Below are 13958 nucleotides of genomic sequence, written 5' to 3'. Positions count from 1 at the left end.
AAGAATAGCCAATCTTGAAGAACAACAAAGAACAGTATTAAGACACTGAAATGCAGAAGACCCACAGATTAAGGAGACAGGAGAATTGAGAAGCAGACAATTCAGTCACCTGATTTAGGCCACAGAAAGGGAGCGAGGTGGAAGAGGGAGCGAACTTAAACTCACATAGGGCCAGGACTAGGGTGGGGGGAGTGAGGCAGTGTTGTGCAACTGACGGGTGGCACCCTGGTGTTCAGATTTTGATATTTTGTTCATTGTGTAGTTTTGCATTAATTTTGATTTTTTAAAGATAGTATTTATCTTAATTACTGAAAAGTTTTTTGGGGGAAGGGGAGGTGTCGTGGAGAGGAAGAGTGCGTCCTTAAATTTTATAGCGGTGACTGGTGCCTCATTCTCCTTCCGCTAGCCAGCCCTGATACGTTTCTTAAGTATAGTTACTATGATGGTTTCAAGGCTTTAGACCTATGTCAAAATTCATCACATTCTATGCTTTAAACATGTGCAGTTTAATGTATGTTAATTATACTTCAAGACAGATGTTTTTATTTTTTTAAAGGTTTTATTTATTTATTCATGATAGAGAGAGAGAGAGAGAGGCAGAGACACAGGCAGAGGGAGAAGCAGGCTCCATGCCCGGAGCCCAACGCGGGATTCGATCCCGGGTCTCCAGGATCACGCCCCGGGCGAAGGCAGGCGCCAAACCGCTGAGCCACCCAGGGATCCCCTGTTTTTATTTTTTTAATTCTTTTTCAAGACACCTGTTTTTAAAAAGCATTGTAAGAAATAGACTGTAGGCTCATTGTGGGTGAACTCTCACCGAAGCTGCGGTCTTCCCGCCGAGACTGGCGCACCCAGCCCCGCGAAAGCCGAAACCCACATCCCCACCCAAGGCACCGCGCTTGGCGCGGGGGACCTGAGCCTCCAGGCGCAACGCGTCCTCTCGGGAGCGCGCGGGAGCCGCAGCCCTGCCGGGGCGCGCCCTGCTGCCGAGGTGGGTGCCCGCGCACCTTCTCCACCTTCCCGGGCGGGCGGGCGAGCGCTGTCCGCTGCCGGGCCGGGAGCGCGTTTCCATTCCCCGCGGAGAAACACGGGCCTCCGGAGCCGCGCCCCTTCCTGGAGGCTCGGAGCCCGTCCTCTGCAGGTGTCGGTCGCCCCACCCGCGGAGTGGCAGGCACCGCCCGGTGGGGAGGGGGTGCGGCCGAGCGCACTGAAGGTGCGTCCGGTTCCCCAGGAGACCACCTGGGCCACCAGGTGTGTGGCCACCCCTGGGGGATGAAGTTAAGAATGATTCGTTTAGTTTTTATTATGAAATATTTCAGATATACAAAAAGGCATACCGCCCCCCGTGAATCTACCTCCACCCTAGGAAACAAATGCCACTACACCTGCAGAGTCCTGTATCTTCCCTCCGGGGCCTCGTTCCTCCCCCTCCCCACCTTCTACTTTTCATCTCCCCTCCTCCCCCTCCTTTGTCCATTCACAAATCGTCCTTTTTATTTAGCGGAGGTATTACGCTCCTCTGACTTAGTAGCCAAGTGTAGTCGTTTTGGAAATTCCAGAGCAACCCAAAAGTCTTGAAAATGACTTCTTTGCTCTAGTTCACATCATGGAAAATCGAGGAGCTGATATACGATCCTTTTGTAGACCACGAATTAAGAAACGAGGTTAACAAAGGGGAAATGCCTCAATTGAAAGCCCTGAATTTAATTCTCTTGTGTCTATTTTACCAAATAGTATTAAAGCTCTCTAAGTCTCCATTAAAAGTATTAGTTAAGATAGAGTTGGAGGGTTCACGTAAAAATGGTTGAATATTTAGCTTCGATATTCGGGACTGAGAAGGACTGATCGGGACCTGCGGGCCTCGGGGCTTGGGCCCCAGGCTTCACTTCAAACAAACCGACTTTCAGCCAGACGGTGGTGTTCCTCAGTCTGCACGGGAATCCAGGAACACCGCCCAAACCGCGCGCAGACCGAATTGTCACATGAGCCACGTGGAGGTGCAAGAACACTGCGAGGACCTGGAGGAGGCTGCAGGGAAAGTACCGAGAGATGAACGAGTCGACTACCCCGGGGCCACCTCGTGGGCAGCGCCTATGTCCTGTTGCGGCGCCGGGAGAGCGCAGGGCAGGCAGCGGCCGGACTCCGCCCCCGCGGGTCAACCCGCAGGCTGTGGGTAGTGCTGAGCTGTCACCGACATCCCGGAGCCACGCGGTCGCTGTCGGCCGTGGGAGGTGGGCGAGTGTCCCCGCGGTGGCAGCTGCGACTTCGTGCACCTGCGCCCCAGCTCCTGGAACCCCCGACGTCAGCTGGGTGGGCGAGGACCCCAGGCGCAGACCTGAGCACCAGCCCAAGACCAGCGCTTAGGTCTTAACTCCAAAACCAATCGGAACTCCAAGCTCCCAAACCCAAGACCAGTTTGGATCTCCAATCTGGATAGCAGTCCCTGTGCACCAGCTCTGATGCCACCCGAGAAACTAGTTACCCATACCGGCCGCTGTCCCCGAGAAAGAACGTGACGACTTTCCCCAGACCACGAGCTTGGCTGCTTCTGAGACCCTGGTTCCCTTGACCTCCACCGTGACAGGTGACCTCCACCTAGCGGGTGTGGAGGCGGAGAAAAATCAAGGCCATTCCACCTCAAGCTTAGCATTAGCACAAGTACAGCCATCTTAGGCCCCTGTGAATAAGAGCTGAACTTTATAGGAAAAACTGCAGAAAGAATCCCATATCAGAAGGACAACAGAGCTCAGAATTGCCCTGGGCAGAGAACCCCGAATCAGAAAGACAACAGAGCCCACTCCCGTGGTAGAAAGTCCCATATTAGAATGAGAACAGAGCTCAATGCCCTTGAAAGCCCCACATCAGAATGTAAACAGAACTTCAGAAATTCCTCCACCCCTTCTGAAAATCCCCTAGACCAGCCTATAAAAAACCCAGCTGTAAACCACTTCGGGGTCCAAGTCCCTGCTCCACTGTGTCAGGTATACTTGGACCCAAGCTCGAGCTTGCTAATAAACCCTCCTGCGCTTGCATCGGTGTCAGGTCCTTGGTGGTTTCTCGGATTTGCAGTCTTGGGCACAACAGCCAGGACCCCTCCAAAAAGCTCCCTTAACTCCCCTGCGCCATCCTCTCCAGGCTCCAGGGCTCTATGATGTAATCTGTTCAACACGGGGACCTTCTCTTACCACCCCGCCCCTAATAAAGTTCTGTATTGAGGGTTGGGGGAAAAAAAGTATTAGTAAAGAAAGGATTCTTAAATTTTTATTTTATTTAAAGATTTTATTCACCTCCTTACCCCCAAGAAGACAGAACCTGAGGTGAGACTTGATTTCAGGAACCTGGGATCATGACCTGAATGAAGGTAGATGCTTAACTGACTAAGCTACCCAGGGGCCTGAGATTCCTAAACTTTTAAAGTACCACTAATTTCTGGCCTAAAGTTAATTTAAATAGATTGTTTCCTTATCAGCAATAAGCCCATACTTTTGAAGTCAGATTTTCCTGTTTCTCAATTCAAAAGTTTTTAGAGAGAAATGATTTATATTAGAAAGATAGAACATAGGACACCTCGGTGGCTCAGCGGTTGAGCACCTGTCTTCGGCCCAGGGTGTGATCCTGGAGTCCTGGGATCGAGTACTACCTCCTGCTTCCTCATGGAGCCTGCTTCTCCCTCTGCCTGTCTTTCTCTCATGAATAAAGAAATAAAATCTTTAAAAAGAAAAGAAAGATAGAATATTGTTTAAATTTTATTTCTTGTTTCTACATTAATTTTCATGTTTATTCTATTGAATGTAGTATTTACCTTTAAATATTTTTTTCAAGCAGAAAACAAAACTTGTCTGAAAATTAAATTTGTTAATGAATTTAATGTGTTTATGCAAGTTTCAGAGTCATGTTTATAGGGTGACCCACTGAGCTAGTATTTTCTTCTCTATGCGTGGAGAGTATTTCTTAAAGGGTTGACATATTTAAAGGATTAGAGATTTTGGCTTATTTTCTTATTTTTTTTCCTGAAATCCCCTCTATTAGATTTATATGAGCCCTTGGTTTTACGTTGAACTGATCAATATAACCATAGGATTTGAGAGGCATTCGTGCATTTATTTTCTAATACCTTCTGAAGATAGGCTATTTTTCAAAGGCAGCTACTTCTCTTAATTATCCTTAGCATATCCTCACCACCTCACAAGGAGCAAACAGCTTTTTGAACTATATTACTTCAGCATCAGATATATTGGGGTCCCAACTGGGCATGGCTTTCCCCAGGATTCCTCATTGCATTTATCAGTTCATTAACAGTATAAGACTGGAGGGTATTATGCTGAGTGAAATAAGTCAATCGGAGAAGGACAAACAGTGTATGTTCTCATTCATTTGGGGAATATAAATAATAGTGAAAGGGAATATAAAGGAAGGGAAAAGAAATGTTGGGAAATATCAGGAAGGGAGACAGAACATAAAGACTCCTAACTCGGGGAAACGAACTAGGGGTGGTGGAAGGGGAGGAGGGCGGGTGTTGGAGGGGAATGGGTGACGGGCACTGAGGTGGACACTTGACGGGATGAGCACTGGGTGTTTTTCTGTATGTTGGTAAATTGAACACCAATAAAAATTAATTAAAAAAAATAAAATGTTATATCAAAATTCAAAAACAAAACAAAACAAAAAAAACAGTATAAGAAAACCTATCAAGTCTCAAGGCACCCCCTCACTTTGATCTGATTAAACATGGAGATATTTATTTATTTGTTTATTTATTTATTTTTTTATTTATTTATTCATAAGAGACATACAGAGAGAGGCAGAGACACAGGAAGAGGGAGGAGAAGGAGGCTCCAGGCAGGGAGCCCAATGTGGGACTCGATCCCCAGATCCAGGATCACACCCTGGGCCAAAGGCAGATGCTCAACTGCTAAGCCACTCAGGTGTCCCAGGCATGGAGATATTTAAAGGGGACAGAAGTACACTCTGAAAAAGCTACATACTGTATGATTCCATCTATATGACATCCTGGAAAAGACAGTAAAAAGATCAGTGGTTGTCCACAGTTCAGAAGGAGGGACTGTGGTAGGAAGAATAGGTGGAGACAGGGATTTTTAGGACAGTGCAACTGTTCTGCATGATACTGTAATGGAGCATACATATTATTACACGTTTGTCAAAAACCCACAGAATGTACAACACAGAAGTGGGCTCTAATATGGACTTTAACTATGGACTTTAATTAATAAGAATGAATCAATATTGGCTCATCAATTATTATAAATTCTACACTAAGGAAAGATATAAATAGGGAAAACTAGAAGGGGAGTAAGGAAGTATATATTTGTATTTTGTGCTCAATTTTCCTGTAAAGCTAGAACTACCTTGAAAAATAAAGTATTAAGTTTTGAAAATCCAGTTAGAAAATGAACAAGAGGGATGCGGTTAAGCGTCTGCCTTTGGCTCAGGGCCTGATCCTGGAGACCCGGGATCAAGTCCCACATCAGGCTTCCTGCATGGAGCCTGCTTATTCTTCTGCCTATGTCTCTGCCTCTCTCTCTGTGTGTCTCTCATGAATAAATAAAATCTTAAAAAAAAAAAGAAAATGAACAAGAGACATTCATCAAAGAAGATATACACAGCAAATAAGCACATGAAAAAACATTCAGTATCACTAGCCATTGGGAAATGCAAATTAAGGCCCTGGTTAGATGTTGCTATAGTAAAATAAATAGCAACAACACCAAATGCTAGTAAAGATACAGAGAAACTGGATCTCTCATAGATTACTCATGGGAATATGAAATGGTATAGGCATTCTGGAAAAGTTTCTTAAAAAAAGAAATATGCACTTACCACAGGACCTAGCAACTGTGCTCCCAGGCATTTATTTCAAGAAATGAAAATCTATGTCCACTCAAAACCTGTGCATAATTATTTATAGCAGCTTTATCTGTAATAGCTCCAAACTGGAAGAAGCAACCAAAGTGCCCCTCAATAGATGAATAGTTCAACAAACTCTGGTCCATCCATACCATGAAATACCACTCAGAAATAAAAAGGAACAAACTATCGATAGACACAACAACTGGATAAATCCTAAAGGCATTATGCTGAGTGAGAACAGCCAATTTCAAAAAGTCATATACTTTATGATTCCATTTATATAACATTCTTGAAGTTACAAAATTATAGAGATAAAATAAAGATTAGTTGCCAGAGGTTAGGGATGGTGGTGGAGGGGATGCATGTATATAACTATAAAGGAGTAGCATAATGGAGATCTTTGTGATGGAATTGTTCTTTTTAAAAAAAATTTTTTTTATTTATTCATGAGAGAGAGAGAGACAAAGAGAGGGAGAAGCAGGCTCCATGCAGGGAACCCGACATGGGACTCGATCCCAGGTCTCCAGGATCACACCCTGGGCTGAAGGCAGTGCTAAATCGCTGAGCCACCCGGGCTGCCCTATAATGGAATTATTCTTGATTGGGGTGGTAGGTATACAAATTTACAATAAAACTCTACCATTGTACCAATATAAATTTCCTGGTTTTGATATACTATAATTACATAAGATGTAGCCATTGGAAGAAACTAAAATGGTACACAGGACCTCTCTCCAAGAACTTTGAAACTTCCTGTGAATATATAATTATTTCTAAATAAAAAGATCTTGTTTTAGAGAGAGAGAGAGTGAAAGAGCTCATGCTTGCATGTGAGCCAGGGGACATGGGGGGGGCGGCGCGATTCAGAGGGAGAGGGAGAGAGAATCTCAAGCAGGGTCCACGTTGGCATGAGCCTGAAGTGAGCCTCAATCCCAGGACTCTTGAGATCATGACCTGAGCCAAAATCAAGATTTGGACACTTAACCAACTGAGCCACTCAGGTGCCCCCAAAACAAAAAGTTTTCTTAAAAAGGCAAGTATAGGTTGAAAGGATATATATGCAACACATAAATGACCGTATTAGCATCAGAATATACAAAGAATAAAAAAAAAGAATATACAAATAAAACAAATAAAAAGATTAACAAATAGGATTTAAATCTTTTTGTTAAAAAGATTAACAAATAGAAAACAAATAAAAAGATTAAAACAAACAAATAGGAATATGCGAAAATAATTGAACAGAATTGAAGAAGAAACACAACTGGCCAACAAATATAAGAGGAGATGCTCAGCTTCAGAGTAATTGGAGAAATGTAAAGGAAAACTGCAGAGTTATCATTTCATTTCCTTCAGATTGGCAGACATTTTGTAAGCCTGACAACATGAAGTCTTGACCAAAATGTAGGAAAATTGGAACTCTGATTTGTTATTGGCAGCAGTATAAAATGGTGCAACAATGTGGAGAAAATTTTATAGTTTATAGTAAAACTGGAAATGTACATAACCTTTACCCATCAATTCCACATTTTGGCTTGTACTTTAGTAAAAAAACAAAAAAACAAACAAACAAAAAAAAACCAAAACCCAAATATGTCAATAATGTGCACAAGGAGACAAGAATAGTCATTTTAGCACTTTTTGGAACACCAAATTTTGGAAATAGCTTAACTGTCCATCAATAATGGAATGAAGAAATAAAATCTCCTAATATTTATTGGAGGGAATATTAGGAATAACTTTAAAAAATAAACTATAACACACGCATTGACATAGATGTGAGAAACAAAGAAAAAAAGTTAAAAAATCAAGTTGCAGAAGCATACATATAGATTTATACCATCTTAATCAGCTAAACATGCACATACAACAATGTTACATGTTGTTCCTGGATAGGTGTGTGTAAACAGTGTATGTGAAAAAGGCTGTAAAGATATGCAGCAAACTCAGAATATTGGTTACCTCTGAGAAAAGGAGAGAAAAATAAATTGGGGATGAAAGGCAAAAAGAAACAAATTTATCTACAATATTTTATTTATTGAATTTTAAAAAGGCTTGAAGTAACTATAGCAAAATGCCAACAGCTATTAATTTGAGGCAAAGGGATAACAAAAATCTGGGGTAAGGAAAGAAATTTTTGTCATTTATCTTTGTATTTATATAAGTTCATTTTCCTTGCTATTATTACACATACACCACACAAGCCCAAAATGGGGCTTATCCCAGGATACAAGATTGTACCAGAAAGCCATTAATTAATATAAAGTATCACATGAACAATTAATAGAAAGTCAAAATAGTCTCAAATACAAAAATCTGTTTTATAATATTCACTCAAAAAGTATTCTAGAGAAGCATTATTTTAGAATATTAACAGGAAGGTTTTGGTTTGGTTTGGTTTTTAATTTGAAAAAGACTTGAGGCAGGGGATCCCTGGGTGGCTCAGCGGTTTAGTGCCTGCCTTCGGCCCAGGGCGTGATCCTGGAGTCCCGGGATCAAGTCCCACATCAGACTTCCTGCATGGAGCCTCTCTCTCTCTCATGAATAAATAAATAAAGTCTTTAAAAAAAAAAAAAGAAAAGAAAAGAAAAAGACTTGAGGCAACATCAGTCTACACACACACACACACACACACACACACACACACTGCCGGGCCCTGGTGGCAGGGCCACACAAGTGGGTTGGGGTGTGGGAACTAGGGCAAGTGTTTGTATATCTGAATGAGTGTGGGTGGTTTGGAGACGATGAGGTGAGGAGTGGTTCATGGTGAAGGGAAGTAGGGTTATGAGGGAGCCAGAAAATTACAATCCACAAAGAAACAAACAATAGACACAGGAGGGAGGAGACCCACATCTTTAGGCCTGGCTCTGCTCCCCAGCATCATGCTGTATTACCTCGTACTTCACAGATGAAGCCTCAAGTCAGAACAGTTATGGCCTGCCCAGTATTACAGGCAGTATTAGATAACCTCCTCTGATTTCTTTCTTTCCCTCACCTCATTGCTCTGATTCTGGTCTCCAGCAGTTTATTGTTCACACACATACTGAAACAGTTCACTTAATTTGGGTCTAAAATTCATCTTACATTTATGGCTAAGGTAATAAAAGCATATTTGTGTCGTAAAAGTGAGGATACTGATTGATGTCTAGAGAAAACATCCAGAATATATGTAGGTGTTACCTCTCTCTGGTGAAATAAGTATCTGTTGGTACAGATGATTGTGTTCCTCTTACAGAGGAAATATTTCTTTACTCTCCACCTGCTGAAGTATTCATAATTATATATTCATTTGTGTCCCATCTCCAAAAGGATGTAAAGAAAGAATTTGTTAAAGTTGGGCAAGTTCACTTTCCAGTGTGTTTAATTAATGTTGGTGAATAAAATAGCCAAATGTATTTGTTCTTTGCTAAGTCTGCTCTGTCACCCTCTACACCCCTGCCTGTCTCAGACCTCTGCCAGATTGTCTGGCATCCTGCAGCCTGCAGCCCTGGCCTCAACTGAAAGGTGAGTCTCAATTCTCCTCATGGTCTGTTTGGCTAATTCAGGAAAAGTGTAGCCTTAACATGTTCCCTGCCGCCTCTCTTGCCTAAAGTGGATATATCTTAAAAGGTCTGTAGGCACAAGAGGGAATGTGAGCAGTGGAGGTGGGGTGGGGGTGGGCAGAGCAGAGGGAGAGGGAGAGAGAGAATCCTAAGCCTGTTCCATGCTCAGTGTGGAGCCCAAAGCAGGGTTCGATCTCACGACCCTGAGATCATGACCTGAGCTGAAATCAAGATCAGTTGCTTAACTGATTGAGCCACTCAGGTACCCTTGGATTTTCATCTCAGAGTTCTGTCGTCCTTTTTAGTGCCCATTCTTTCTGTGGAAAAGGCATGGCTCGGATCTCTTCAGGCAGTCTGTACTTACCTCAGTAATAAGAAGATTCCTCAGGGATGCCTGAATGGCTCAGTGGTTGAGTGTCTGCCTTTGGCTCAGGTGATGATGCCGGGGTCCTGGGATCGAGTCCCACATCAGGCTCCCCGCAGGGAGCCTGCTTCTCCCTCTGCCTATGTCTCTGCCTCTCTCTGTGTTTCTCATGAATAGATAGGTGAAATCTTAAAAAAAAAAAATTTTTTTTTCTCAGGGTTGGGGTGTTGAAGAGAAAGCTCCTGGACGTCCTGGATCTGTCTGGGTGTCTGCAACTTGACAAGGGAGAAGAAGAGAAATGGATAGTAAATCTGAGCCCCCAGGACAAAAGTACACCTCCAGGAGGAGTGCCCAGTTTTGATTGCTTTGGAAAACGAAACTAGAATATTCTCTCCTTTTTAAAGTTTCAATTTCTTGGAAAATTAGGCTAGATGTGCTCCTGTCTTTTAGGTTTCAGTTTCCCAGAAAATTAAATTGGAATGTTCTCACTTTGGGGCACTTGAGTGGCTCAGTGGTTGAGCAACTGCCTTTGGCTCAGGTTGTGATCCCGGGGTCCTGGGATGGAATCCCGCATCGGTCTCCCTGCAGGGAGCCTGCTTCTCCCTCTGCCTATGTCTCTGCCTCTCCCTCCGTGTCTCTCATGAATAAATGAATAAAATATTTTTTTAAAAAAGACATCTGAGTCTTGACATCTTTACTTGAATCTTCAGTAATAAGAAGATTCCTCAGGGATGCCTGAATGGCTCAGTGGTTGAGTGTGTCTGCCTTTGGCTCAGGCGATGATGCCAGGGTCCAGCTGAGTTTTCAACTGCTCAATTTACCAAAAAGATTTTCTTGCTAATGTTACCTAAGTCAAGAAACTGATAGAAGTCCGTAAAATGAGCATAAAATTTGGGAGCTGGTTATTAAAGAAGGAGAAGAAGAATGTTCTCACCTCTTAATGCCTGCCTTCCCCATCTCAAGAAGAAAGAAAAGAAAGCTGTTTCACATCTATTAATGGAAATTCACCATTTTAAATAAGTAGGTGAAAGGAAAGGCTAGTTAGTTCTGGTTTGACTCTAAAGGAACTGTTTATCACAGGGAAAATGATGCCACAGAAAAGCCTATTTGGATTACACACCAAACTGTTAATTAAGAAAGAAACTCAGGGAAGTGGAATTGGAGAGGAAGAAGATAGAGAGGGAGAGAGGAATTATTATTTTGTGAAGTATGCCTGAGTTACTCAAGAAATGTTTTATGAAATAAAGAAAAGCAATGCTCAAGCCAGATAGGGAATTAAACAGTGCATCTCACTGACTTTCTCACTTAATTTTTCTAGTAGCTTCTATAATTTCAACAGTTGTAGTTAAGGCCAATTAAACTTTTGCTGAATTTCCTTTTATTGCTTTGGCTTCTAATGGAGTTGCAATGGTTTTTTATTACATTTCTTCTATTTATCACTTTAATCTGCAACTTGCTTCCACAGTTCATACAAGTCACAGTTCCGTTGATCTCTTGTTTGGTTTCTTTTGGGTGCCCATCGTTAGAGATTGCAAGAACACTACAATATAGATTTAGCAATCACTTTTAGCCATGAGAAAAGGTGTGCACTAGAGGGAATTGGGTTTGAGATGTCATCATTAATTCTCAAACTTGGCTGCTCATCAGAACCTTTCATAACACTTTTTTTTTAAAATGCACATTCTAGGGCTCCTCCTCCAGATACACAGAGTCAAATAATGAGTCAGTAGTATTTTTAAGAGGCCCAGGGGTTGTATGGTCAACAAGGTTCAGGAACTACTAGCCTCCCATTTTCCCTCTCTTATTATCACAGACTATTGGCTTACTATTCATGGTGGACTGTCATAGCAATCAGTAGTATTATAGCTTGCCCCCCAAATCCAATTTGTACCAAATCTGACCAACATTATCACTTCATGGCATTGCCTTCATGTGGCAAACAGAGCGGGTAATTATCTGGTCTCAGAAAAGTATTAAAACCCACAAATTAGCTGAGAGACATACAGCCTCTTAAAAAATCATACTTGAAAAGCATCCACTGAGAAAAACCCAGCAGAGTCCAGAGAAAAACCAAGACATCTTAATGTCTTTTTTTTTTTTCTTAATGTCTTAATAACCACTGTTCACAAAGGATCAGTGTTGTGCCAAACCTTGTGTTAATAAGCATTTCATAGTACCTCCTTATCCCTAGGAAGGAAGGAAGCTTCAGAAGGGTTAAGTAACATTGTTGATAAAATAACTTCTAGGGGCACCTGGGTGGCTCTGTGGTTGAACGTCTACCTTTAGCTCAGGTCATGATCCCAGGGTCCTGGGATTGAGTGCCGCATTGGGCTCCCTGCAGCAAGCCTGCTCTGTCTCCGCCTCTCTCTGTGTGTCTCTTGTGAATAAATAAATAAAATAATTTTTTTGAAAATAAAATAACTTCTAAACACAGTTTGCCTATATGCAAGGCTCTGAGAATTTAGTAGTGATTTACTACCTCCTGTTTGTTGACACTTGGGTTCGTATCAAGTCCATGAAACAAAGCATTTACTCTTTACAACTATCTGAGGGATATAATGTTACTTTTTTTTCCATTTGATATAAGAAAAATCAGTTAACTTGTCCAGATTACATTTGGATGCTTGAATCCTTATTTGAACCTTGTCACATCTGACTCTGAAACCCACACAAGCACATGAGTGCCTTAAAGCTCAGCTCGATGGAAACTGTGGTCATTCCTGCAAAGCAATCTTGGTGGGTGTTCTTCCCGTCATCCAAGCACTGGCCGCATGCATTTCAACATTCAATACAAAGTTTCCCAACTAGTCTCCAAATTACAGATCCTCAGGTACCTGCCCTAGGGTTGAGTGGTATGGAGGCGGGGTGCAGGGAATCTGGAAGTTTAATAATCAGACTAGGTGATTCTTGGCAGGCAAATTTAAATACCTTCAGACAAGCAGAGTTTTATAGGCCTCCTGAGTGGTGCACCTGGCAATTGCCACTCCTCAGGGAGGGCCCGACCACCAACGCCAGCTTCCCACACTGACCTGAGGGCAAAGGAGGGAAGAAGAACGCTTCTGTCCTAATTGTGTTATTCTATTGTGGAGTTCCCTGAAATGTCGGCACTTTCACCCTCACTCTGGTATTTTATGGAGCTGAAGAGCTTTTGCATCTTTGACTTCCTGTCATCATCTTCTCTGTGGACTCAAGATCAGGTGGGCTGGACCAAGAAACCCATAGGGACATTGGAGAGTCTCTGCTGCACTGAGAGCCGCCCCTCCCTCGGCCAAGTGGAAAATGTCTCACTTACTGTATGGGACACTGCAGAGTGCAGAGGGCCTGTTTGTATCCAAACAGGATACAAAATAGAGTGTGCACTGTGATTACAGCTCTGCTAAAATATATCTGCCAACCAACTGACACTGGAAATGAATAAGCAGAAATGAGAACAGCTGTGTGATATGGTGGCAGGAATGGGGATGTGTTTTCTTTTGTCCCTCTCTACATTTAATCTTTCTATAATGTCACCATACAGACCTAGTGATGAAAGGTATATTTTTTAAGTTTCTTGGTGTAGAAGATGCTTTTCTCCAAACATTTCTGTTATGTAAGTCATTTTAGGTATCATATTGATTTTCTAGAAAAATGTTATTTTTCGGGCAGCCCCCGGGGCGCAGCGGTTTAGCGCCGCCTGCAGCCTGGGGCGTGATCCTGGAGACCCGGAATCGAGTCCCATGTCAGGCTCTCTGCATGGAGCCTGCTTCTCCCTCTGCCTGTGTCTCTGCTACTCTCTCTCTCTCTCTGCATCTCTATGAAGAAATAAATAAAATCTTAAAAAAAGAAAAATGTTATTTTTCTATTATAAGATTAATATCAATGTTAAAAGATTTTATTTATTTATTGTAAGAGACACACAGAGAGTCAGAGACACAGGCAGAGGGAGAAGCAGGCTCCCCACAGAAAGCCCCATGCAGGAGTTGATCCCAGGACCCCGGATCATGACCTGAGCTAAAGGCACTCAACCACTAAGCCACTCAGGTGCCCCTCTAGGAAAATTTTAGAAGTTAGGAATAACCTTGTTGCTTAATATCACAATATTCTAAATATACCCTATCCTAGTCTCAGTATCAAGTCAAATTCCTGTCAATATGGACACTCATCCCTTTAACATTGTATAGGAAAGCAGAAGAGCATAGAGGCTA

The sequence above is a fragment of the Vulpes vulpes genome, chromosome 2 (genome assembly GCF_048418805.1).
Source record: "Vulpes vulpes isolate BD-2025 chromosome 2, VulVul3, whole genome shotgun sequence".
Taxonomy (NCBI): domain Eukaryota; kingdom Metazoa; phylum Chordata; class Mammalia; order Carnivora; family Canidae; genus Vulpes; species Vulpes vulpes.
Note: the sequence above shows the minus strand (reverse complement) of the source record.